Below are 26,877 nucleotides of genomic sequence, written 5' to 3'. Positions count from 1 at the left end.
AGAACCTGACTTCTGAACCCACACGCCTCTTAGCCAGGCCAGGGGACCTACGCTAACTTCTCAAGAACAATCCCATAGACAGCCTTCCATTTTCACCCATGATCTCACTTGATCCTTGAAAAAGCAACAGCAGATATATCATCATCTCCCATTTGAGACGGAGAAAGTAAGTTCCAAGTTTGGGTGACTTGTCTTTGGACACAAAGCTACTAACAAGTGGAACAAAAATTAGAATCCCTGCTTTCTGACTCTAAGGTGCCTCAACCTAGGAAGGAAGGGTATTACGCCCCCGAACTGAATTTACAGAAATGTGCTCTCTCAATCTCCCGTATAAATACACCCTGGGGTGTGCACAACATTGTTCCCTTCAAAGTTTCTGACAAGTACTTGTCCCTGAATTTAAGAAGTATTCTAATACAGCACTAATCATCAATAATGTACTAACCCCTGGCAGGCCAAGAAATCCAAGCAGTCAGACTGATGATCGAATATCCAAGCTGACGCGCCCACAATCCCTAAAACTCAGTGTATCTCTGCTGAGTTTTATGTTCTAGTTCCAGCACGCTAAAAGTTTTCTCAGCAAAACCCACACGAGGGGGCCTGTAATTGCTAAGAACATTGTGATAACGTCACCAGTTATTTCTTGATCCCTGTTCCACCAAGTTCGTTGACAAGAGGTCAGATGCCCATCAGGCTCAAGCGCGCTGTCCATGATGAGATGGGGGATGGGGAGAAGGGGTGAGAAGGCAAAATCGGGAAAAACATCCCTCCCTACAAAACCTTTGTCAATGGCCACTGGCCACCACATTCTCAGAATACCGACTAAGTTTCCTCGTAGCAAATTTCCATGCTTGTGTCACCTCACGTGCTCTCACAATGTTCCCGGTCCCGTGGGAATAACAGGGAGGCCAACAGCGGCTTTACCTCCCTTTTACACAAAAAGGAAACTGAGGCAGCAAGTGGTTATCTTTACAAGTTGTCCTCAGCGATCTGGTCACTTGCGGGACCCCAAAGGAAGCCCGGATATGGAGTCTTGTAGAGAATCCTCCATCCTCGACTTAACGTGTCAAACTCTGGGGCTGGGGAAGCTAAGTCCCTTCATCAGGAAGGAAAAACCAGGCTTCCCCATTTGGACCTTGCGCGGCCGGCCTCGCCCGCCGGCTCCCAGGGGAGAAGGCGCGGGCCCGTGCGGGGCGCGGCCCCACCGCCTCGCACGCCGGGCCCCTCCCGCCGCAGAGGGCGCGCTCGCGCCCGGGCGGGCACCTGTCCCCTCCCCACCTTCGGCGGCTCCGCGGACCAAGCAAGGGTCCGACGCCCCACAGCCACTAACAGCTGGGGACCGCCGGCAGCAGGGCGAGCGCCGCAGGCCCAGTGGGCTGCAGGAATCCTCCGAAACTTACAGTTTTCCTACAGCGTGCGCGTCACGGCGAGGTGACGTCACGGGCCCCGGCGTTCCGGGAGGTCAGGCCGCAGGGCGCGGACCACTCGGCCCCACGGCTCCGCCCCAGCGCGCCGGCGGGAGGGACGCCCCTTTGCTCAGCGGCCCCGCCCCCGCCGTGGAGCGCTGGGCGCAGGCGCGGAAAGCGCGGCCGCCGCCTGGCGGGCTTCGCAGGCCGGGACGCTTCGGGCGGGGGCTGCTTTGCTGGAGCTTCGTTTAAAGCGTGTGGCGGGGGTTCAATAGAAGGGGACGAAGACCCCCGGGAACACAGCAAACAGGCTGTCGCCCAGGTGGTCGGAGTGGGACGCCAGAGTTGTGAGGTAGATTCTCCGCAGACATTGCCTGCCTTCCCTCACGTGTTCGTTAAAAGTTCTCCACGTGTGGAATCAGCCGTTTGTTCCCCATCAGGTGCCGACGGGTCGTCGGTCGGGGGGAGCCCCCTCTCCCACGAGCCCTCGCTCCGGCCCGGCCCCGCCCCGCGCGGAGCTGCCCCGGCTCGGCCCCGCCCCCTCGAGCCCGCCCTTCCGGCTCCCGCTCGGGACTCGGCTGGGTGCCACCTGCCCCGCCCTCTCCCGGCGCCGCCTCCAGCCCTTTCTGTTGAGAGTGTAGCCTCTCCCCTTCCTACTGGATTTCCCGTTTGGGCTCAATGAAGCTGCTTACAGACTACGGTTCACGTCTGTCAAATTTAGCAAACGGCGATGTGTATAAGCAGATAGGTACGCTTCTTCTCTGGAGCCAAGTTGCCGCCGCCCCCGCTCACGTGACGACCCCTTCCTGTGCCCGACTCCGGTCTCGGTTCTTCTGCGCTCTTAGGACCAGAGGAGCTCTGGTTAAAAGATGGCTCAGTGGAAGGAAAGACGAAGGCTCCAGGAACTGACAGTGTATTAGATTATTTCTGTCTTGTAGGATCCTTGTATTACCTTATAAGCAGAAAAAAAGTAAATGTTATCCTAAAGAGTAGCTCAGAAAAATCTCTTGGGGGAAAAAAATAAAGAATGGGAAAAACAGGCCTTGGAAATAGACCCTAAGGAGGAAGTATTGAAAATAGCAAGGATTAGTGTTAAAAACTTACTTGGAATCGTGACAAATGGCTAGGTCAGTCATGGCATTTTGCCAGGCAGCTCCAGTGTAAATAAAGCCTGAAACAATGGTTTGTTTACACACTCATTGAAAATATTGTAGTATTTTCATAGGAAAGAGTGATGACGGGGAATGTTAGCCTTTAACTCTTGACATCTGAGCAGGTTAAAAATAAACACCTGTATCATTCAGGAAATGTCTACTTAAGTTTTGAATAATTTCTGATTGGGGTAATATTTTTACATTTTATCTTACTATGACACCATACAAGGTTTTAAAGATCATTATCAAGTAATGTAAGAAATTTGTAAAGTCTGTACGTAATTTTAACTGTGATAAGGTTTTCATTCTCTGGAGCAGAGTTATAGAAAAATTAGCACTTTTCTAAAGTGCTGCACGTTTTTAAAATAACGATACAATCGTCCCCCCTTTTCCATGTTTTCGCTTTCCACGGTTTTGGTTATCTGAAGTCAACCACAGTTCAAAAATATTAAATGGAAAATTCCAGAATTAGATAATTCATAAGCTTTCAGTTGGAGCTGTTCTGAGTAGGGAGATGATATCTCGCACTGTCCTGCTCCTTCCCTTTGTCCAGCATAGCCACCCATTGGTCACTTAGCAGCTCTCAGTATTGCTGTGCCTGTGTTCAAGTAACCATTATTTTACTTTACTTGGGGCCGTAGCCCCAAAGTGCAAGAATAGTGATGCTGGCAATTTGGGTATGCCAAAGAGAAGCCATGAAGTACTTCTTTTAAATGGAAAGGTGAAAGTTCTCTACTTAATAAAGAAAATTGTACACTGAGGTTGCTGAGATTATAGTAACTTTTATTACAATATGTTGTTATAATTGTTCTATTTTATTATTAGGTATTGTTAATCTCTTTCTGTACATAATTTGTAAATTAAACTTTATCAGAGGTATTTGCATAGGAGAAAACATAGTATATATAGAGTTTGGTAATATCCACAGTTTCAGGCATTCCCTGGGGGTCTTGGAACATATCCTCCGAGGATAAGAGAGGACTACTGTATTTATATTTTTCCTTGCAAAACAATAATTTTAAGAAAACTTTAAATTGTTAATTTCATTATTTACATGTTATAAAGTGTTTTATGTATGTTATCTGAAAAATTGGAATTCTTTTTTAATGATATTCTGGGTACACATATGGGAGTGTCCCACGGATGAATGTCATCTGTCATTTTTTGGAGTGGAAACGGTTAAGGAGTATGCGTCAAACGCATTAAATGTTTTTAGTATAGAATAGTTTTGCTGCCACAAAATGGTGTGATAAAATACATTCTTTTATTCTCATCTTATTATTCAGTATTTTTTTTCTTGATACCTAAATTTTTTTTAAAAAATTAAAAAACCTCATATATTGCTAGATTCAGGAAGGAAGGAACTTGGCCAACAAGAGATTGACAAGCAGAAAGGGTACCTAAACAAGAAGAGGAACCCCAGGGAATGTCAAGTAGAAATTTGTGGGGAAATATACAATCAGCTTTAGTCAAGTTTCTGTAACAAATTGGAATCTGATCTACATGAAAAGCCAGGAGCTAGGGTCAAAAGTGTGTTGATATTAGAGAGAAGAACTCTAAGCGGAACTGCTTTCTTTAAGAAAATAAAACCCTGGACCTTCAAGAGTTAGCTCTGGAAGGACTGAGGACCTCCATTCGGACCCTTGGGATTTCAGTTTCTCCTTGTATTTCTTTCACTTTGATATCTGCTACCCTAAGCAATCTGGCTTCCAGAGCCTTCTACTTCCATGTGCATAACTCTTCCCTCAGTTCTACTTAGCAAGCTGAAAAAAGCTAAACCTTAACACTGGGGGAAAACAAGAGATCGAAATATAATGGCTAATATTTATTAAGTGTTTATTTGTGCCAGGCACTGCATCATCTCATTTAATCCTTGCAGCTGGTTGAGGTAAGTGCTGTTGTCATCTCCATTTTACACTCCAGGCAAGCAGGGTGCAGGAGACTAAGTCACATGTCCCATGTCACATAGCCTCTGAGTAGTGGAGTCAAGATTTGAACCTGTACTCCAGAACCCATAGCCATAACCACTCATCTGTATCGAGTTTCATATTACAACGTACAAATAATTCAAGAAGCAGAGACTTAGAAAATCCAAGATATGTAAATTCTAACTCCAAAGACTGACCACAATGTACAGATATCTTCTTCACTATTCCCAGCCTGTCCCTGAATGGATGCTTCTATTTCATTTTTTAAGGTGCTCATCATGCCCCTCTAAATTGATTTTGTGACCCATTAGTGGATTGCCACTCTGAAAAACACTAATCAGAATCCAAAATATAAAATATCACATTGTATCACATGTAGTAAGGGTAATTTTTCCTAAAACACAAATTTTGAGAAACTACTGTTTTGGTAAGATGTGTGTATTGAGTTGCTATCTTAATATATTTCTTACTATGGATCTCAATCAAAAAGTTTTAAAAAGTACAGTTATAACCACCAGTTGCCTAACTTTCATGCGTATTTCGCCTTTCAGAATCAAGACCAAGGGAAACAAAATCCCACTCGGCAACCCCCACGCATCCCTCTCAGCGCCCGGATCTGGTCTGAAAGATCTGTTCCCAGGTAATTGACATAATAATCAGGTCACTGTTACATCCAGAAAGGCTCTTGTCTCCAGCACAAACCCAAGAGAACTTAATATAAGAAACACTCATAAAACAAGACAGAATAAAAGAGGGGTTGTTCTGAGAAAGGAGCAGAAATAGTAAGCAGGTTGATGGAAGGACTATCTGGGACAGAGATTGGAGAACTATGGAGGGATGTATCTTTAATAACCACGCAGTCTTACACATGTCTGCTGTTACACATTTTGCAAAGTATTTCACATCTCATTTTAGCACCTCTTTCCCTCTATCCCTTTACTTAGCTAATTCTCCCCATCGTTTTGACCTCTCCTTGGCAGGAACTTCCTCAGAGAAGCTTTCCCTAAGCTGTCTTTGCTCTTAGCCTTGGAATTATTTTAATTTCCTCCTTTGCTGGACTGTAAGTTCTGTGAGAGAAGGGACCATGTTGGCCTCATTCAACCTCAAATCCTCTTCTTGTAGCTGAGTCCCCTACCCTCGGTAAGTGCTCAGGAAATATGTGTAGAGGAATGAATGGATGGATGAACTCAAATTCAAAGACTGGATAGGTTTCTTACTCAAGATACTAGTTGCCTTCTAAAACGGGGGCACTGCGTTAATAGAAATAATACTGAGAAGGAATATCCTTTAGGTGGAAAAACATTTTGAATGATGATGCAGCATAACATAGCTAAACACTGAACAGGGTCAGCTCTGTGATTATATGGGTACTTTAGTGCAAGTCCAATGACTTCTCCAAACCTCAAAGGGGTGAGGCTCACTAAATGTTATTCGTAGTGAATGTCCTAATAGGGTGTTACCCCTTGGGGACCTCTGGGAAATCAGGACAGGCCACCTGGAGCCTAATTTGCATGAAGTCCCCTGAAAGAAACTGTCAGGCACTGGGGGATAGCAATTAATCCTCTTAAACAAAGGATGTCAGACAAAGGCTGCCCCCAACGACAAGAGGGTGAGATCGGGGAGTGAGGAGGGAAATGGAAGACAAGTAACTAGTGTCATTGCTCTGAGGAGCTGAGTTCATGATTGAATACAGGGCCAGGTGCATGTTTCTGAGTATAAAGCTGAAAGAAGCAAGCTGCCTTTGTGGGTGTGTTGGGATCGGAGGGGAGGGGAGGAAGGAGCAAGAGAAAGAAGAGGGTGTCAAAAAGATTTACAATTCCTCAAGGGCAAAACCTTGCCTACTACAGCACAGCAGACAGGCTGTAGTAGATATTCCAGAACAAGGCCTCTAGGTCTTTGTGAATTCTGTTCTTGCTCCCTGGAATCTATTTTCTCCCTTATCTCTTGGAAAAGACGTACTCTTTCTTTAAGTTCAAGTTCTGTCATTAATTACCTCTGCTAATAATAGCCAACCTTTATTGAGCACTTACTTAGATCTAAAGCACTGGTGAGCATTTTATGTGAAATCCTTATTTAATCTTCACAGCTCTATGGGGTAGCTAATGTTATCACTTCATTTTCCAGATGAGGGAAAAAGTGAGGTTGAGGGACTTGCTCTGGATCACATGGCTTAAAGTAATCTGACTCCCCAGTTCACCCTTAAACGTGTGGGGTTAGATCCTCTCTTCTCTTTGCTCCTTAGCACAACTTCCATAGCACATGACATTTAAATCTCTCTGAAATCAGAATGCATCTTAAAATTGGAAGGATACCATAGTTTAATTTTTTCTTAGAGGTACAAAAGATAACGGTGTCTCTTATCACTGATAGCTTCTTCGATTTAATGACACATAGTATACTGTTTTATAATTACTTCTGCTTCTTTCTCTCCCACTAAGCTATGGATTCTTTGAAGACAGAGATGGATTTACTCAACTTTGTGTCCTTAGCACCTAACACAGTTCCTGGCACATAAAAGGCATTTGACAAATTCCTTGACTTCAGTTGAAGAAGGGATGTCATCTCCCTGACAGGGTGACAAGATGGGTACAATGGAGGAGGCAAAAGTCATGACTGTTGTCACCAAAACCCTTGGTTATCCCCAAGGCCCTGATGGCCTAGGAAAATAAAGTCACAACTTCTCTGAGCATTATCCCAGTTAAATTGTCTCTGGCTCTAAAGGAATGTAATAGAGCCCACTGGCAATTAATTCAGCATGCCTCTTTTCTACTTGACAAATCGTCATTTATTATTTTACCCTTCGTGTTGGGTTCAGGCAATTTTTAATCAATTAAAGCAGTTATATTAAGGCCAAATTAAAGCAAAATTTTAAAATCTGATTTTGCAAACTCAGATCCAGTTGCATTTAAACTTTAAACTGGAGATGGTACTCAGCTCACAGGGATGTTTGATTTGGTCGGTGTTGTGTTTTTAAATTTTTAGATTGAATATCGGAAGATACATTTAAAAACCGAGCATTTTGGCTTCTTCTAAAAGATCAGAAGCTCTGATGATATTAGCCCCCACTCACTCAGGGCATCATCGCTGAAGTGAAGTGGCCCATTCAGAAGCCCAGGTGTTCCCCATTTTCCCATCACCCCCACCTGGGGACTATTTAACCCACCCGCCTGGCCACTGAAGGCACTTGAGTTTATAATGGATCTTGACAAAGCAAAGGGCTTGATCATTTAAGCCTTTAGCTTACGAAGGATCATAAAACCTGCAAAATGAACAGCTTTGCCCAGAAATTCAGTAATGCTCTAAATGAATTAATGATTTTCAATATGCATATTTCCCCCTACAAATAGATTTTTCACAACTTTTATATCTGTCTTCTACAGAAGAAACTTTTTTATGCATTAGGGATTTCCCAATAAGATACTTCTTTAGGGTATTTAAACAAAAGAGAATAATACTTAAGAAAAAATGAATTGCAAAACACAAGATTGGGTTCACAGTATGGCCTGGTATATGGGGCTGTTGTGTTGATTACATTCACATGCACTCTTACCCAGGAGAGAGTCACAAAAGTTTCTTTCCTTCAGCCTCTCTCTTCTCGTGTAATACACAGGAGACGAGAGGTGAATGCTGATTAATTATCACGTTCATGTTTTCTATACTACAAATGGTAGTCACAATCCCTTTACATTATGTTGAAAAGTAAACTCTGAGGTGATATAGAATGTGGGTATTTAATATCTATTATTTTGGCGAGATTCTCTTGTCTGGTCATACAGTATGTACTGCTATTGACATTAGTCAGGAGAAGGTTTGCTTGCAAGTGACAGAAAAACCCCAAGATAATAGGCTTAAACAAGACTGAAGTTTCTTTCTTTTTTGTGTAAAGATGTCTGGACATAGGCGATCCAGGGCCAGTTTGCCCAGGGTTGTTTCAGGAATTCAGGCTCTTTCCATCTTGTTGCCCAGTCGTGCATGACTTACATTCCCAAAGCCAACTCACAGACCAAGATGGCAGCCTAGCTCCAGTAATTCCCCAGTGTACAGGAAGGAGAAGGTCCAGAATGTTCTGCAGCTTGTACACCTTAAATCCTACTTTTTTCCAGTAAGCTTTTTTTAGCTAATTAAGAGCCTACACTGGTAACTTCTCTTCTAAATTCACTTAAAACTTACTTGTACTAGACTTCAATCATTTAAGTATATTAACATGTATTTATATTATGCACAGTCTCATCATCTCTGTTATCATGATTGTTCTTAAATCTAGAACAATGATTCTCAACCTTGGCTACATGTTAAGAGTTGCCTGACAAACTTTAAAATGAAAAACAATTCTCAGGTGCTGCTGCTGGTCCGGGATCTGTGCTTGGAGAACAATGTCAGAGGTGAAAGAGGGACGGACAGTTGGGGAGTGGGGTGGGAAGGTGTGGAGGAGGGGGATTCACACCAATTGTAGGTTCTGTCAGCGGCTCATGTGTACACAGGGCCCTAAGGAGTATGAGTGCCCAGGGAAGCCAAATGATAGGAAGCCCAGCTTAGGATTCTGGAAAGATAGTCCTGAGGCCAGACTTGATCCAGAGGCGTGACGCTTCATATCTGTGAGTGGACTACACAGGCCCATGGGCAAGGCTGACCAGGAGTGGCAGTCACCAGGCTCTTCCCCATCGTTTTGGGGTTTGTGTACAACCCCAAGGGAGGGAATAGGAACCAGGAAAATGGTAGATGGATATATAGATAGATAATAGCATTTTCTGCCTCTCTAGCATGGAAGCCAAGTCAGATTGGATTTAATTTAGAAAAACTGACTTTTGACTCAGGTGTCGTGGAACAAAATTGGGGACATAACAAAAGCTGATATAAGTGCAGGGTATACCTCATATTTGATAATGCTTTATTGTTATATGTATGTTCTCAAGCTCTACTTTTTATCTGACTGTAGCTACAAAGCTTCCCTTTAGAGTGAGTGCAAAGCAGACAGGTAGAGTAATGTCAGTAGAAATTTAGGCTGATAGCAAGAGTCCAGACACAGATACAGTGCAACCCTCACTCAGAGATGTTTGTGTTTTCTGTCTCTTACAGTTGAGAGAAATGTCAAATATTTTCCTAGCTAGACATTTTCCTTGCTATTAGTATCTTCTTATTTATAGAAGCAAAAAATGGTTTTCTTCTCTTTAAAATTTTCATTCTTGCCATATGTGTTCAATTAAGTGGGCACTTATTACGTTTTTACTTATACTCACAAAAAAAATCCAGGAAAAGAGATGCCCATTTTGTATTAAGTTTCTTTGAGTTTTTCATTTCTCTCTTACTTTTAAGGGATACTTTTTATTTAAAATATTATATTATCCTTGTCACATAAAGTAGACCAGTTTCTTAATGTGGTCTTGGTGATCAATTTACTAGTAGCTAGGGCATTAAAACTATAGTTGTCGAATTCCTAGATTGCCCTCTCTTTGAATAAAATTCAGCCATTTGGAAAAAACACAGAACCTGGTACATTGTCAGTCTTCATTCAGTGAATGAATGCTGAAGGCTTTGCAAAAGGACTTTTTCTAAGAAACAGGAACTGAAGAAAATAAGGCCTGGTGGCCATTTAAATGCTACTCATTTATTTTTATATTTCATTTTTAGGGGTAACATAGAATAAAATTCAGAAATAATAAATGTACAACTCCATGAGTTTTAAAAATATATACAGCCGTATGCCAACTACACAATTATGATGTATATTGTAGAAAATTCCCATCACCCAGAAAGTTTCCTTGTACCACTTTGTGGTCAGTCCTCTCCTCGACTCTGGTGCCTGGTACCAGTGGTTCTTTTGCCTTTATAGAAATAAATTCATATAAATAGAATAATATAGTCTTTTGTGTCTGGCATCTTTTACTTAGTACATTGTCTTTGAGATTCATCCATATTATTCTATCAATAGCTCAAACCTTTTCTATTGCTGAGTAGTATACAATATTATAGATATATCACGATTTATTTATCCATTCACCTGTTGACGGGCATTTGAGTTGTTTCTGGTTTCTGTCCATTATTGATTAAATAGCTATAAACTTTGGAGTACAACTCTTATATTTTCATTTGTCTTGGATAAATACCTTGTAATGGGGTTGGATGTCCTGGTTAGTGTATCCTTAACTTTATAACAAACTGCCATGTTTGCTTTACAAAGTGGCTGTGCACTTCTACTTTCTTATCTGCAATGTATGAGAGTCCTAGTTCCTTCACATTCTCATCAACATTTGGTATTGTCAATCTTTCAGCCCTTGTATTATTTATTTTCTAGTGTTCTATCTAAGACAGCTTGGACTAACCCAAGGTCACAAAGATTTTTCTATTTTGATTCCTTGTAGAAGTTTTAAGGTTTTACCCTTTATATTTAGGACTATGATCCATTTTGAGTTAAACTGTTGTGTAGTGTGAGGCAAGAGTTGAGGTTCTTTTTTCTTCCATATGGATAGCCAATTGTTCCAGCAGCATTTGTGAAAAGACTGTCTTTCCCCCATGAATTACCATGGTACCTTTGACATCATCCTTTTTCACAAAATCCCATCTGATCCCCTTCTAACCAATCTTTCCTCACTCAAGACCATCCTTCTCACTATGGTCAGGTTTAAGCTGAAAAATAATAATAATAATAAAAACAATAAAACCCCTGTAGTAGATTATATGATGCATTCCTCAGATCCCTCTTCAGGATGGAGACACTGCTTCCAACTGCTGGATGTGTTGGTTGGTGATGGCTCACAGCTGTGTCCCTCTCCAGGAATTGCTCTCACCTACAGGAATCAAACTTGCCCAAGGTTACCCCTCCTCCCTGGGGTACAGCTTGCATCCAGTGACTTCTCAGTGTGGGTAAGAAGGCCTGGCTGCCTGGCCTCAAGATGGGACAAATCTGAAAAGCCATTTCAGCTTCAGAACTCCCCATGGGATCAGCTGCATCAGCTGCACCTGCGATGCATCTGCACCACGGTCTAACTTTCCCTCTTCCCACCCCTCCTTCCCTTCACTCCCTAACAGGTACTGTTCCCAAAACCATTCCCTGTATGAATTGCTGCATACAAATCACAGGGTTTCAGTGACTATTTCTTAGGGAGTCTGACCTTTGATAGTCTTAAAGCTGATTGTGTCATTTCTCTGCATAAAATCCATTGCCTACAGACTAAAATATTAACTCAATTTGGCATATGAAGGCTTTCATAGGCTAGCTCCAGTCCTTCTCTCTCTCCTTGGCACCTCTGTCACCATTGACTTTGTCCATCAGGCAACTTCATATATCTATATCCCAAAATTCCCCATATCCATTTCTTTGCATATGGTCTTCTCTCTGCCAAGGATAAATTTTCCACCTTCTGTTAACCTTCTGTTCTGCCTTGGATCAGGTGTCACCTCCCTGGGAAGACTTCTTGTTTTTTCCCCACAGTACCATACAGCCCTTTATATAAGAATTTACTGTCTAATATTGAAACTTTCTTGTTTACCTGTCTGACTTCCTACTAAACTGTGAGCTCCTCTTGGCAGAGACTGGATCCTGGCCCTGCGCTATCTTCAGTGAATTATAGCTTTTCAATACAGCTTTGGTGAATGAATGAATAATAAATACCAAGATAAGCAGGGCACTGTAAAAAAGTATTAAACATTTGGAAATTTTTGCTATCCTTAGTTTCTGGTATCTTATATCTACAATATCATGTATCTTTTGTAACAGACTGTAATTTTTTTTTAATCTTTTTTGAATTCTGGACTACCATGTTGACCAGCAACAAATCTAGACAAACACTGCAAGATGAAAGGAAATCCAAACCTCGGATCTTTAAAGTTAGTTCTGTTTATTAAGAAAAAAAAAGAAGACTGGAGAGGACTGGGGGTGGAAACACCAATGATTTCAGGAAAAAAGGGAGGGCGAGGCAGAGAGACCTGATTAAATTGAATTGGCTGGTGAGAGACTGGAAATTTTCCTGCCATTCCCAAGAGGCTTATTTTTTATCTTTCTTTTTCACACTGTAAAGTGTCAAATTAAATTGCAAAGTTAATTCTCATCACTGAGGAAGGGATTCTAAATGTATTAATTAAGGATTACTGGGCATTTTAATTTTATTCATGAGAATGAAAACTTTTTAATAATTAAACAATTATTTGTTCTCTTTCATGTGTTTATTTTATTGTAGACTATTACAGGTTAACATCAGTACTTTCGACTGTAGGTTCTAGAGACTTGGGTGACTATTTTAAAATAAGAGCTGTGCTTATTGATATATTTGATGTCATCAATTATGATACTGGAGTTCCCTTGAGAAATTAAGTTCTTCTTTATTCGAGGATGAAGTCCTTAACAGGATGAGGTCTCATCTTGCAGGAAACCATGAATTCACTGTGGAGAAGAATGATTTGGATTTTGTTCTGGTAGAACATGAAGTACCTTTTGAATTCTTTACTGTCTCTTTCAGTGATTTATCTTATGCATGAAAATAATCTTTAGCTTTTTGCAAAACAGATGAATCTATCTTTATAGAAATTGAACAGTTGTTCTGCAAGAAAATCTAAGAAGAACAAATTGATTTCTTTTTGGTGAGGTAACAATGTAAAAACAAGGTAAAATAAAAATACGTATCTTTGACTAAAACGTCAGGTATTTAAGGATTGTGTTAAAATTCTTATTTTCAACAGTGAGGCCTTCATTGAAAAAGTTGGAATTGTTGTCTTCTTTACAAATAAATGTTGAAGAGGTTGCAAATTCTAAATTATGAAAATGTAATCTGAAAATTAAATTATAACCAATTTAAAATTAAAGAATATGTTTATTTTTACAGATTTGCTTTGCCTTTTAACATTTAGTTTGGACCTCTCTGCTGCTTTCTCTCAGTAAATAAGCTACTCTAATTCATAGATAATATTTAAAAATATAACTGCATAGAAAGGAAACAACGTTGAAAATTATGGTGCTTCAAGCAAAACTAAATTATAGTGCTTCAAATGGCACCAACAATCAGAGATGTTTTTAATTAAATCATGGGTTTTTACTAACAAAATACAAGCTTTAGCTTTTTATGTATGGACAGAGAAAATATGTGTGTAGACTCACATTGTCCCCTTGTCACCTTGATGGACAGAGATTATTATTAACAATAGTGTAATACAGGCATCCAGAGAGTCTGGAATTCTGTCTCTGTTGAGATTTAGAGCCTGACAGTGGGGAGCAGCTGTTTCAAATTTAAGAGGACAGGAGTGAGTTAGCGACATTTTGTGAGAAATAAATGAGCCCTCAGCACACATCAATTGCTGGTAAATTCAGAAAATGATTCTTCCTTGAGCAAGAAAGCAAGATAGGAAACACACCTGCAAAGACTTATTTTCAAAACAGAAAAGATATTGCTCTGGAGTTGAGGCATTTGCTGAAGTTTCTCCATTATTTTCACCTTTTCCCCCCATTTTTTTTTCACTCAGAACTGTCTCCTGATTTCAACCATTTTCATAAAATCTTAGAGATTTTGATTTAAATAAAACAAGACCCAAAACTTCACAACTCAAAAATGTCAACTTCAATTTTAAAACCTAAGTAATTTTCCATGGAAATTTGCTCAACATAATTTTCTTCCTTTGGTCTGCTTTCTTTTTTTTCCTGTGAAAATAACACCATTTTAAAAATAGTGAGACAACAAAAATCCAACTAAAACCACCAAAAAACAATACAAAATTATAAGAAAACTGAACAGTCCTTAAGCCATACCCTAAACAGCTGCTAATACCAGATTAAAAATATAGTATGTTTTACGCTTTATCCTGTGGTTGGCATTCCAGAGAGTTGGTGAAAAGTTTTGAACAAACCTCTTCTTTAAGTCAATTGTGTGAAATGTTAAACTACAATGTTAAACTACTGTGATAGTTCTGGTATTTTTAAATATCACATAATTGATGTGAATGAGAAAATCTGTATTTTTTAATAAACCTAATTTAAAAGAAAAACAAATTTGTCCAAGTTGCCATTTTAATTTCCTGAAATAGATCCTTGTGTTGGTCACTTAACATCCTATAAACTGTTATTTCTTATTTTCTTGTCTTTAAATCATAATTCAAGAAAATTATAAAACAAAGAATCTATATTCAGAAATAAAGTAAAAACGCAGACAAAAATATAGGACAGTAATGTAGACTGTACTTAATATAATCAAAGATAGCTCTATGTCATAATTCACTTCTAAAATTAGATGACTGTCATCAAAACAGCTCCATGTATTTGTGATTTTCACCACTTTGTATAGGTTTTTGCCATCATCAGGAGTATGATACACACACACACAGAGAAACCACATAGGCTAAGGTAAGTAAACTGAATTGAACTGATAAAATGCATTTTAGGTCACTTTCAGGGCACATAATAAAATACAGTCTTTTCTCAGATAAATCCAGCCCAAGCCTTATAAAACTACTGTGTTTTAGTAAAAAATATATATGTCAATTATTCCTTATAATGAAAGTTAAAGTTATAAACTTTAGGGTAGTAGGGAAGGAAAAAAAATTAATAATATTAAAATAATTCTTATTACCATGGTTTGTATTACTGCTTCCAAACATGACATGAGGACGTGAGAAAAAGATCCTTTGTGATTATGATCATAAATGTCCAGTCGTTACCTCCTGACCACATAAAATAGAACCTAGAATTAAAACAACAACAAAAACAATAGGTAAAACCGCAGGGTGTCACTTCAGTTGTGTTGCCCTCATTTTGATGGGTTTTTCTTCCTATTGCTAATGGAATTGAAAGAAATTTGTCCTACACTATTATTTCTCTATAAAATTTTGGTCTGCCTATGGTCTCTACCTTCTATAGCAAGATCGTTGGTGGTAGAGGATACATTTTTACTTTATTTATCTGCCAGTATTTTGTTGGGGATATGGAAGATCTTTAAAATGCAATTTAAAAAACACACAAATAAATGATAACATGTCCTTATACTTAATCGCAAAGACATAGTAACAGCTGCTTTGAAGGGAAGGATTCAAGCAAAGCTAAATCATAGAAAATAGTTGCCAAATCCTTTAGCTGGTGCCTTGAAGGGTCAACATTATAACCTTTGATGTCTAGTTCAAGTTTTGAATCTGTGGGAGCAAAGCCTTAGAAGTCCTAAAACCCCAAACCATGGAAATCCAATTTTGACTTAAATAAAAAGCATTTTGTTGAAAATGGTTTCATACATTAGGAATCCTTGATGCATATCTTCTAGTAATTTGTCTTTAATCTTCTGGAAAAAGAAAGAATTTTGATATAATCTACATCACAAAACACAAAGTAACTCAAAAGTATACAAAAGTAATTATTGCTATTAACTAAATGTTGGAGAATTTTAAAACTCTACAAAGAGATGTTTAATGAGACAGGATCAGCAACAATTTAAAAATTGCCAGAGTTCTGAAATGAACACTTATGCCTAGAAAAATCTAGTTGAATTAATATTAAATTTACCTATTGTTATGTATTTTAACTTCTTACAAATATTTTTAAATGTGTGAAATTAGAATTTGTATTACAGAATAAATGTTAATTTTTCAAAAAGTAGACTTACTTTAGATCTGTTGTGTGTTTATTAATTTAACATACATCAATCACATATTCTTGCCAGATATTGTGATATTGACTATATAGGAGAAAAATATTAGTAAGGCATTGGTTTTCAAGGATCTTTCAGTTCAATAGAGGCAATAAGATAGTAGGAAACATAATAATAATGATACAAGATATAAAACTCTAAGTATTGCTCAGTTTCAGTTATGAATATAAGTTCTGAATAAACATTTGGCAATTCAAACTTGACCATGTAGTTATAAGCCACAACCAGGTAGGTTTAAGTGAGTTATTATATACAATAAAGTTCTTAGAACATATGTAGTAAGCACTACAGATGTATTAACTAAGTCCCTTCTTTCTTTTCCAGCCTGGGCCCTCTCTGCCCGTGAACTCTCTATCCACAGAGTTTAACAGGGAGCCAACTTGCAAAGCAAAAACATGGTTTTCAGAGTTTCAGCCCCAGCATCATAAGCAAAGCATCAAAGGGTAGGTTTGGAACTAAAGGATAATAGTTTAATAAATGGCATATTTACTATCATAATCATTACTATTCAACATTGTTTTGGAGGCTCTGGCTAATGCTGAAGGTAAGAAAACAAAATAATCAATATAAATACTGGGGGGAAAAGGAGACAATTCACTTTATTTGCAGATGATGGTATTATACCTAGAAAACCCAAGAAACTGTATTATTTTTTAAAATAAGAGAATTAGGTAAGGTGGCAGAATATAAGACAAATGTACAAATATCAATGGATCTTTCTTTCTCTGTATTTGCTGTATCAGTTACCTTTATGTAAAAAACAACCCTAATATTGCAGTGGCATAAAATAGCAAACATTTATTTCTCACTGACATTCCATGAGGGCTGAGGGTTGGTGTTGGGAGACGCTCTTCCATGAGTCTCTCATGTTCCTACATGTCTTGCTGGGTGTGCTAAGCCTTTAAGACCCTGATCATTTTTTACCCAGCCATTTCTCAGGGATGTGTCTGCAGTAAGCAACCTTCACAGAGGAGGTAATTTCTACCTTTGGGGCAAAGAGTAGGCTTGCTCACTGATTGCTATGAAATGATGGGATTTCAAGGTCAGTCTTCCTCTCCTAGAATGCAACCTACTATGTTTTCAGGCATCTACATGGGCCCCTTCACATGTGTGGGAATGTGGGAATGGAGACTCAGGGAACCCACACAAACATGCTGACACTCTGGCTACTGTCTTTTGTCTCTGACCCAGGAGTTAAGTGTTTTCTGTCAGCATCGATGAAACTGGCAAGTTAACATCTTAGCTTGAAAGTAAGGTAAAATATGAGACTCTTCACAATTCTTGACAGTTGGCTGCCGCTTTGCTCCAAGCTATAGGTTGGCCACAGGTCTGCTTCGCAAGCATTCTTGTTCCAGGATCTAGTCCAAAGGCGCAGCCTCTACTCGGACGCTTTAATGCCAGAGAACAGAAGCTTGAGAGGCCAAGTACATCACACAATTAAATTTAAAGCTTCTGTCTGGATGTGTTTATGTCATACCCACTCACATTCATTGGCCAACACAAGTGACATGGCCACCTCAAATGGGGATAGGAAGTATGCTTCGTTCTAAGAAGATATTGCAAATTATATCTAACATAGATGTATAATCCACTTACCATAGAGGGAGTAGATAATGATCAATAATACAACCTACCATCCCAGCAATAACCGGTTATATGTAACAGGAAAATAAACTCTTTTTCAAAACAGGAAAAATAACACCTATAAAGAGAATAAATTTAACAAAAAATCACAATATCTTTGTGAAAACCCTTTTTTCGTTTTTTTAAAGATTGGCGCCTGAGCTAGCAACTGTTGCCAATCTTCTGGGTTTTTGGGGGTTTTTTTCCTGCTTTTTCTCACCAAATCTCCCCAGAACATAGTTGCATATTTTAGTTGTGGGTCCTTCCAGTTGTGGCATGTGGGACACCGCCTCAGCATGGCCTAATGAGTGATGTCATGTCCGCGCCCAGGATCCGAACCGGCGAAACCCTGGGCCGCCGAAACGGAGCATGCGAACTTAACTACTCGGCCACGGGTGGGCCCCAAAAACCCTTTTTTCTTGAAAGACATAAAACCTCAATAAATGAATGTATGTCATGTTGCTAGATGGAAATATAGTATGATGAAACAATTCCTTCTCCATTTTAATGTAAATTGAATCAAAATCTTAGTTTTTGGTGTTCTTTAAAATGAAAATGAATTATATGGACCAAGGGATTAACCATAGAAACTAAATGATAAAGCAAGTTGCAGGAAAATGTGCAATATAATTCTATTTTTATAAAATAAAACACTACATAATCGTGTGTTAATATAAATATGAATCTATGTCTTTGTAGGAGCAGAAAGAATAGGGTAGATAGATAACTTGATCTACCTCAGTGGGATGAGTTTGTAAGCGACAAGGGGAATAATTCTTTTTTCTTTTTATATCTCTGTATTGTTTGACAACAGAGTTTAATCCAATAGCAAATAAGAACAGAGAATCATAAAACAAATATTTGGCTTATTGGCCTCATATGAGGGGAAACTAGGCAGTCACCTCTGCCATCAGCATCACTCTACTCTTCAAAACCAGCTTGGCACTCTTGAAAAATACTCCTCATTAAAGACAATTTTTGGAGGAGCCGGCCCCGTGGTCCAGTGGTTAAGCTCGCACGCTCCGCTTCCGGGACCCAGAGTTTCACTGGTTCGGATCCTGGGCAGGGACGTGGCACCACTCATCAGGCCACACTGAGGCGGCATCCCACACGCAACAACTAGAAGGACCCACAACTAAAATATACAACTATTACTAGGGGGATTTGGGGAGAAAAAAGCAGAAAGAAAACAAAGAGAAAATTGGCAACAGTTGTTAGCTCAGGTGCCAATCTTTAAAAAAAAAATTAAAAAACAAAACAAAACAATTTTTTCCTATAAGACAACTGAGGATGGCAGCTAAATACAAATGTGATGAGGCTCACTTATACGTCAAGGTTAGATCCAAGTGTATTCCAAACAACAAGGATTCAACTTAAAAACAATAATCAAAGGAACTCTATCTCAGCTTTAATAACATTTAAATCAGATTTACACAAATCTTTTTTCTTTCTTTCTTTTTTTTGAGGAAGATTGGCCCCGAGTGGACATCTGTTGCCAATCTTCCTGTTTTTGCTTGAGGAAAATTTTCCCTGAACTAACACCTGTGCCAATCTGCCTCTATTATGTGGGACACCACCACATCATGGCTTGATGAGCAGTCTATAGGTCTGTGCCTGGGATCCAAACCGTGAACCCCTGGCCACTGAACTGGAGTGTGCAAACCCAACCACTACACCACCAGGCCAGCCCCACATAACTTTATTTTTGTATAGGTAGATCTTATTATTAGAGTGCAATTCTCTGCAACCTATAGTATTAGATAGTATCGGAATGTATTAAGAAGAAACCATAATGGCTGTGAAGATTTTGCATAAAGTAATCCTTTTAATCACTGGAGGCCCCAACTTCACAACACTGGAGAAATTCTCAGGGAACTATGCATTGTGAGTACTGCTAGCAGTTTATCAGAGAGGATATTTTGAAGCTGTTCTGGAATCTTTCTTTCTCGCGTGCTGTAGTCAGACATTAGAATGTCTCACCTGGTGACACCACACTTTGAGTTTTGCAAAAGATCAAATCCTTGCTTTTTCTTACCATTAGTTTGATGCATCTTATGAGTGCCCCCAAGAACCATGTGCTAAACCGTGTGTTTCTGCGTGGTTTGTGGTTAAAGGTGGTGTGGAGGCAAGGAAGCTGTTTCTCAAGCCTTTGGGCCTACAACCAAACCTAATTGTGTCTCTGAAGCCCTGTTAAAATTCTTCTGAACAAATGAGATTAAAAAGAATTGGTAGAAATCTGCACTGATGATGCTCCAGCAGCATGGAATTCATAGTGAGGAGTTCAGCAGGGCAGGAAAATCAGTTATTCAGAGCCTGCCCAGGAATCCGTGGGAATTATTCCTACTATTACCAAAGGAGTCAACCCCATAAAAAGTGCTAGAGTATGTGCCTTACTGAGTGAATACTTGAATGTGCCTGATGAAGTTGTTGTGTCCTATCCTCAAGTTTATTAGTTATCAAAAGGAAAGATACTTAGCTGAAGACTGCAGGAGCCTTACTTTTAGAACATCAAGGAAGTTACCAATTACTTCAAAGGTTTGAAACTAACAACTTTCTTTAGTGCTTGGCGTATTTGGCAGCTTGGTTTGGAATTTTGTATATGGAACTTGGAATTTTAAGAGATAAACAGCAATATCAATGCATGTTAAGTATACTTCAGGCAATTATCACCAAAATCCAGCTACAGGGATAGCAAATTGATGTTAAAAAATGGTCCCTTCTCCTTCTCACTTAATTTTTGAAGCTGATTTCAGGGAAAAAATATAAAATATCAGCTAGTCTTGCTGCAAGATAAATTCAGGTAATATTTTCCTGATATTGTGGCAGAAAATTCCATTTGGAAGTTTGGGAGGAAATTTTTACTACTAACATTTCGTAATTGCCAAATGGTCCCCAAGAGGAGATTTGAGAAATCAAATTTGATTTCATTGTACCTTCCAGAAAATAATTTGGAACAATTTTGGATAAAACAGATTTTTATTTTACCCAAAATAAGTGAGCAGGCCTTGCAGCCCTCATCCGATTTTCATTGACTATGTTTGTGAAACTTTTTTCTTTAATTTTTGTATTTCTGGCTATGAAAACAAAGTAGCATGATAGGCTCGATGTTAAAAATGGCCTGTTTTGTGTTCTTGTTTCCAAACTCCCTTCCAAACTCTTGATGCCAAAGAAAGCTTAAGAGCAGGCTCAATATGCACGCAAAAAATTAAATCTTGCTTCTAAAATGCAATTGCTTTATGTATTTTAATTGTGATATTCAATTAATTCTAGAATTTATAGTGGAAGCAAAGGAAACCATGGTTTTGAATAAAGAGAGTAGGTTAAAATGGTTCCTGCCTCATTTTTTGCTACTTCAGGGAATATACCTTTCTCTGTGGCAATACAGAGCTAATTGCTAGTCCCTGTCTTCACTGGGTATTTTATGCTCATATGCCTTCTCAGATTATGCTTTCATCCCCTAAAATTCACTTTTCCTCAATTTATCTGCTAAGCTAATTCCTCTTTGTCTTTCAAATCTCAAATCAAGTAAGTCACTTGCTCTAAAGAGCCTGGTTCGAAGGGAATGGCCTTTCTTCCATCCTCCACAGCGCCCTACCCCACCTTCTGTCCCTGCATTTTCCACAAACTGTGTACTCCATGGTGCCCAGGAACATATTTTCTTTGATTTTATGTGTGCAGCACTTCTCAGAGTGTCTGCTGCATGCTAGTCTCTCAATATATGTTGGTTGTCCAATACTTGTAGATAAATATATGCAGGTATTCATGTCAGAGAGAATAGCTAGAGAAGCATCAATGATTAACTAGGTGGTAGTGATAGTGGGCAGTCAGGAAAACATTTACAGAAGAGGTCTCGCCAAACAGGATTCTAAAACTAAATAGGCTATGCCATATAGAGGGGTAAGGTGAAGGAAGCTTGAGGGGAGAGAATCTCAGATGAGGAAAGAGTGTGTATAGGAAGGAGAAAGGAAGGAAAAAAGGAGAGAAGGAATGAGGGAAAACGAGAGTGAAGGAATTAAGCAAAGAGACAAAGAAGAATGAGGAGGTTTCAGGCAATATGGAGCAGTGGGGACTGTGGTAAACTGGAGGGTACATGCCTCATTTAAAGAGGGGAGCCATTATCAGGCTTTGATAGATTCTTTTCATGTGGGAATTTGGAACCTAATGTTATCATTTTTTTAAGAGAAGCTAGAAATTGCATATGAAATCTCCCATTTTTTGGACACTGGTAAGTAACTTGGTCTTAACACAGGCTAGAAACACACATCCTTGAGCTGACTTTGTCTAACGACTTCTGTTTTGTGCCAGTAACAGGAAGCATGTAAACTGTGGAGGACAAGCTGTCTTGACACACCAGGTCCGTGGTCAGGTGGTGGTATGGGAATTACGTAGGAACATCCAATTTATCTCTGTGGCATTTCCTCATGAGCGCACTTTCTTATGAGAGTGTGTCCTCGTTGCTGTCATTCTCTATCAGTGTGAGAGCACTGCTGAATTTGTGGGGAACCCTGGGAAATTTCACACTCCTGAGTGAAATGGAAAGATCTGGAAAAAATCACTCTAGATAGTTTAATTTCACATTATAAATAAATCACTAAGGGAGAAGATGAAAGGGAAACAATAAAAGGCCCAAGGACAGAAGTTTTGGGGAACACTTACATTTAGAGCAGATAAAAAGGGAGAAAGGGAAGAAAAATAGAAAGAAAGGGAAGTTCTAGTGAGGCAGAATGAGGAGAGTTTGCCATGGAAGCTGAGGGAGTAAGGCCAATGAGATCATTTACTACAGTTATGCTGAGGTTATTTAGCACATTTGTTTTTATTAATAAAATGACATGAAAAGTAATTTTAATGACTATTAAATTATTTCTTCAGCGTTCTTTTGTGTGTAGGTTCAAGAGTTAACATTCCCTGACAACAGGGTCTGAGAAAAGAGATTTGAGGCCAGTTTCACATCTGCTTTACTTTAACCTTTCTCCACAGGAAAACGGTCCTGATGACTTTGCCCAGTTTTTAAACTTGGAATTGTCTTACATGGAACTGAAAAGCCCTCGCACACAAGGAGATTAATCTCACGGTGTTGAAACTTTTGGAAACCTGGCATGGAATTTTCTTCGTAGATTTGAAATTCAACTAAGAGAGATCTACAATTAGTAAACAAATATGGGGAAGTGTTCAACCTCATTAGCAATCCAAGATATACAAATCAGAGCAGCAATAAGATAACCTTAATAGTTTGGAATAGTGCTGGTTTCTAGTGCTGGCTGCCTTGCTGTTACTTCTACTTTGAAATGTTGCTGGAGGTAGTACAATTGAGACAAACCCTATAAAAAATAATTTGGCAATGCATTTCAAGAACCACAAAATATCCTGGATCTGTATTTTTTGAAAATGAAATTGGAATCTACAAAATAAGAAAAAAACTATATGCATAAGAGTTTTAGATAGTCAGTGTACCTGGAACTGCTGTTAATTAGTTCAGTAGATTGTCTGAGGTTTTGTGTCCCTTAGACGCAGAGCCTGCGATGGGGATCATTGTGCAGTGATTTCGTGAGAGTGCTTGCAGGTAAAACCTAGGAGTGAGTGAGGGGTCCAGGATGGGGCTGAGGAAGAAACGAGGTGAAAATGAGGGTTCAGATGAGATCTAGTTTCAGCCCAAGCCCAGGGGGAACTCTGGAGTGTGAAGAGCCCCATAACATTGTCCCACCTTGAACGAAGGGCCTGGCCTTTTGCACAGTGCCAGTCTTTGGAGGAGCATCATCTCTAGGGGGAGAGTGTAATCTTTCCTGCATTTCCAGGTGAGGCAGCTCCTGTCAACCCTGGAGAAGAGTTCAGTTCAGAGCACCTGGAGGATGGACCCACTGGCCTGGTAATGGAGGTCTGCACTCCTCACCTCACCGGATTGGAGAATATGATTGATGTGTAGAACCCAGTTCAATTTATGAAGTCTAGTGTTCACCCAGGGCAGATCTCCTGAACTTCAGTTAGGTTTACCAGCCTAACCTTATCCCTTCGTCTTCTGGGAACAGCGTGCCCCTTTATCTGAAAATTGCTTCTTCCAGCGGGAGCTGCTAGATTGTTTCTCCAATATATCCCATCTCCTTCTCTCCACTCTGCCTTCTACCACCACTTGGCCGTAGATGAAAACCAGAAACAAAAAGGAGACCTTGGTATGTGAAAGGCAGAAGTGTGGCTTTTATTGGTTCAAAAGTTGGGGAGTATGTCTGTTTTTCTTGTTAGTGCCAACCCAGTGTGTCACAGTAACAGACGGGTGAGTCAGCAGCTTGTCCAGTCTCCTTCAGGAGCATCTGTCCTGTTCTGCTTCAGGCTGTGGAGTGTGTGACTTTTAACCTAGAACCCTTTGAATGGCACGGGTGGTGGAGAATTAGGCTATTCTCCACATATGGTCTTCTCAGCTTTAGTTTCCACTTCTAATCTTTTTGTTTATCTTCCAGGGAATTTTGAAGAGAAATTGGGAGGAATCTTAAAGCTAGCAGGAGTGGCCAGTCTTCTGCCAAGTTCATTCAGAAGAGTTTTTAAGTGGAAAAAGAAAAAGTATTTGCCCATTTGAGAACTTTTTTTGAGAAGTCTTTTAAATTGATGTCTTTTTACTAAAGACTTCCTGTTTAAACCAGATACTCTTATTTCTACCTACACTTTAGAAATGAGTGATAAATATGCAAATTCAAAAGTAATAAATGAAAATCGCTGAGGTTTTTTCCACCTAAAGCCTTAAAAATATTCAAGAGATGAAGGCATTGAACACAGCCTGAGATGACAGAGAAGCACAAAAATTCAGGAAGACCTGATGTGGCCAAGTGCTTATGTTCTAGTTCAGATCCCTGTTCTACCACTGAACGTCTGTGACTTTGGATAAGATCTTCCCAAGCCTCAGTTTCTTCAACGATCTAATGGGAGTGGTATTTCTTTCCTCCCTGGGCAGCGTGGTGGTGCAGAGGGCAGGGAGGTCTGTCTTTTAGGTTCTCAAGTCCGACCGCCTGGCTTTCAACGTTGACTTCGCCTCACACTAGCTGTGTGACCTTAGGCAATTAGCCCCTCTGGCCTCAGTTTCCTTTCCTGAAAAAGGAACATAATAAGAGTACTTACCTTCCGGGGGTGACTGAGTCAATACCACTGAAATGCTTAGAAGAATACTTGACACACAGAAAGCATCAAAACAACATTGGCTGCTAATTTGTTGGAAATTTTTATGACTTTTAAATAATGTTTGCAAAGAAAGTAAATATGTTCAATAACTTCTCTAACAAGGATTTGATCTGCATGTATTTCATAGCATGGGGGGTTATTCTGTATGCACATCAGCTAAGTTTTCCAGTTTGATGTCATCATCATTTAGAACAAATGAATCACATATCACATGACAAGACAATGGAGGCCTTCTATGTGGAATATTGACAGATAGATCTCTCTAAGTTCGTATTATTAATATGGTGCATCTTCTTTCTTCATTTCTTTTTCAAGGAATATAAAATATTCTCCTATCTTAGCATGATGGGTCATACTGACACCACTGAAAACAAAACAGTCACTAAGAAACAGGTTTTAATAAAATTTGCTCTCCTCTTTAAGAATGACAAGAATGGAAGGAAGAGAGGGAGGGGAGAAGAGAGAGAGACTGTGAAAGTGAACAAATGGGGCATAAAAATAAAACAAAATAAAGTAGTTTCATAAAAATATTACCAATATGTGGCTCAGGGACTGAAGTCTAGATGGCGTCTCCAATTGAACTGAGAAACTCATAGACTCTGAATCACTGCGACCCAGGATGAAGGAGTATTAGAACTCCATCCCATCTCCAGTCAAATGAACATCTATGTTTTCTTTTTGGTAATTTCAAGACTTAAAGTGAGGACTTGAAATCCATTTACCAAGATAATGTAGACACATAGAAATTTAGTGTTGAAATGTGTCTTCAAGGTAATGATGATGATACAGGTGTTTCTGCTCTAATGTGTGATGTGTTCTCTTACAAGCCTTTGCGCTTTGCACAACCCCGGCTAAGGTAATTGAATTTATAAAGAAACAAGGTTGGAACAGGCTACTTGAAACTATGCAACTTTGTAACCAGAGCAGTATAAAAACAAAAATTGGTTCCTGGAACAGTAACTCAGGAGCCCAGTTAGGCAGCTCTCAGAGAGTCTAGAAGATGCCTCAGTGAACAGAACGGCAGTGCTGGCAACATTTCCATTAGAACAGAGCTGGCAGGGTTGCAACAGTGCAGGTAGGAGAGGCTGGGGGCTGCCATGAAGAAGGTGGCCCCCAGGGCCCAGCTACCTGGCCCGCCATGAGAGCCACAAAAGGCTAGGCTTTCCTTCCCGGGGAGGGTGCCCCAGAGGCTGGCGATGTTTATTTCTTTAAAAATACAGTTTATAGGTTCCTAGTGCCAGTGTGGTACTCAGGCTGTTTTCTTTCTCCTTTTATGCTGAAGGTTATAATTCTATCGCTGCTGTAACAGTGCCCCTTGCCCGGAAGAAGATGATGAACCAGTGCAATTTTCTGGTCCTGCTAACATCATTCCCTATTGATCAATTTCATTGTGAGTTAACTTATATTGTAGGTTATCAAATGTGACCATAATGGTGTTCAGAAATTTTATACATTTTTTAAAAAATTATGAAGCAACTAAGAAATACATTGGTTTTGGCTATCTGAAAGAGAGCTACAGTGTGAATTAAAGTGTTGAAGATCTTTGAGGGAATTGAGAAACACATGAATGAGAGAGCTGGAGGCAAAATAGTAATAGTAAGGCTTAATACTTAGACAATGTCTAATACATTCTGGCACATTCTAAATGCTTTTTATGGGTTAACTCAATCCACACAGCAGTCCTTATAAAGTAGATTTTTACTACCTCCCTTTTACAGATAAGGAAACTGAGGCACAGAAAGATTAAATCACTTGCCCAGGGTCATGTAAGTGGTAAATTGGGATTTGAATCCAGGCCTCCACTCCGGAGGCTGCACAGGTATCTGCCATACAGAACAGCCTTTCCAAAGGCTGCGATGGCTGCACTTGGACCTGGGGCTCTGCCTGCAGTCTCCGGGGGGGAAGTCTGAATTAGGCAGGCGAATTAGGCAGGCAAAGCTCCTCAGACGTGGGCAGAGACACAAATTAAGAGGGAGAAGCTGTGGGGAAG

At 39.7% G+C, this 26,877-nt stretch overlaps 1 protein-coding gene and 1 long non-coding RNA gene across 5 annotated transcripts in view; one reads left to right on the top strand and one right to left on the bottom strand.

Annotated features, from left to right (window-relative positions):
* ZNF438 (zinc finger protein 438) overlaps positions 1-1,883 on the bottom strand; it is a 185,180-nt gene extending 183,297 nt beyond the window's left edge. Inside the window, exon 1 of one of the 2 annotated variants that reach the window (XM_046679420.1) lies at positions 1,401-1,883. The gene's annotated coding sequence lies outside the window, so the exon portion shown is untranslated. The remainder of the gene's footprint in view (positions 1-1,400) is intronic. The other variant, XM_046679419.1, reaches the window with a different exon arrangement.
* On the top strand, positions 1,622-24,919 carry LOC124248854 (uncharacterized). 3 transcript variants are annotated; one of them, XR_006891159.1, is made up of 6 exons: positions 2,016-2,154; positions 5,040-5,128; positions 14,754-14,812; positions 16,428-16,546; positions 22,704-23,890; positions 24,176-24,919. It is a non-coding gene; the product is annotated as an uncharacterized LOC124248854 (long non-coding RNA). The 3 variants fall into 3 exon arrangements; XR_006891158.1 differs by lacking the exons at positions 2,016-2,154; positions 14,754-14,812 and adding an exon at positions 1,622-1,758; XR_006891157.1 differs by lacking the exon at positions 14,754-14,812.
* The last annotated feature ends 1,958 nt before the right edge of the window (positions 24,920-26,877 follow it).

Source organism: Equus quagga, chromosome 12, assembly GCF_021613505.1.
Source record: "Equus quagga isolate Etosha38 chromosome 12, UCLA_HA_Equagga_1.0, whole genome shotgun sequence".
Lineage (NCBI taxonomy): Eukaryota > Metazoa > Chordata > Mammalia > Perissodactyla > Equidae > Equus > Equus quagga.
The sequence above is the reverse complement of the archived record's forward strand: the minus strand, read 5'-3'. Positions and strand labels throughout refer to the sequence as shown.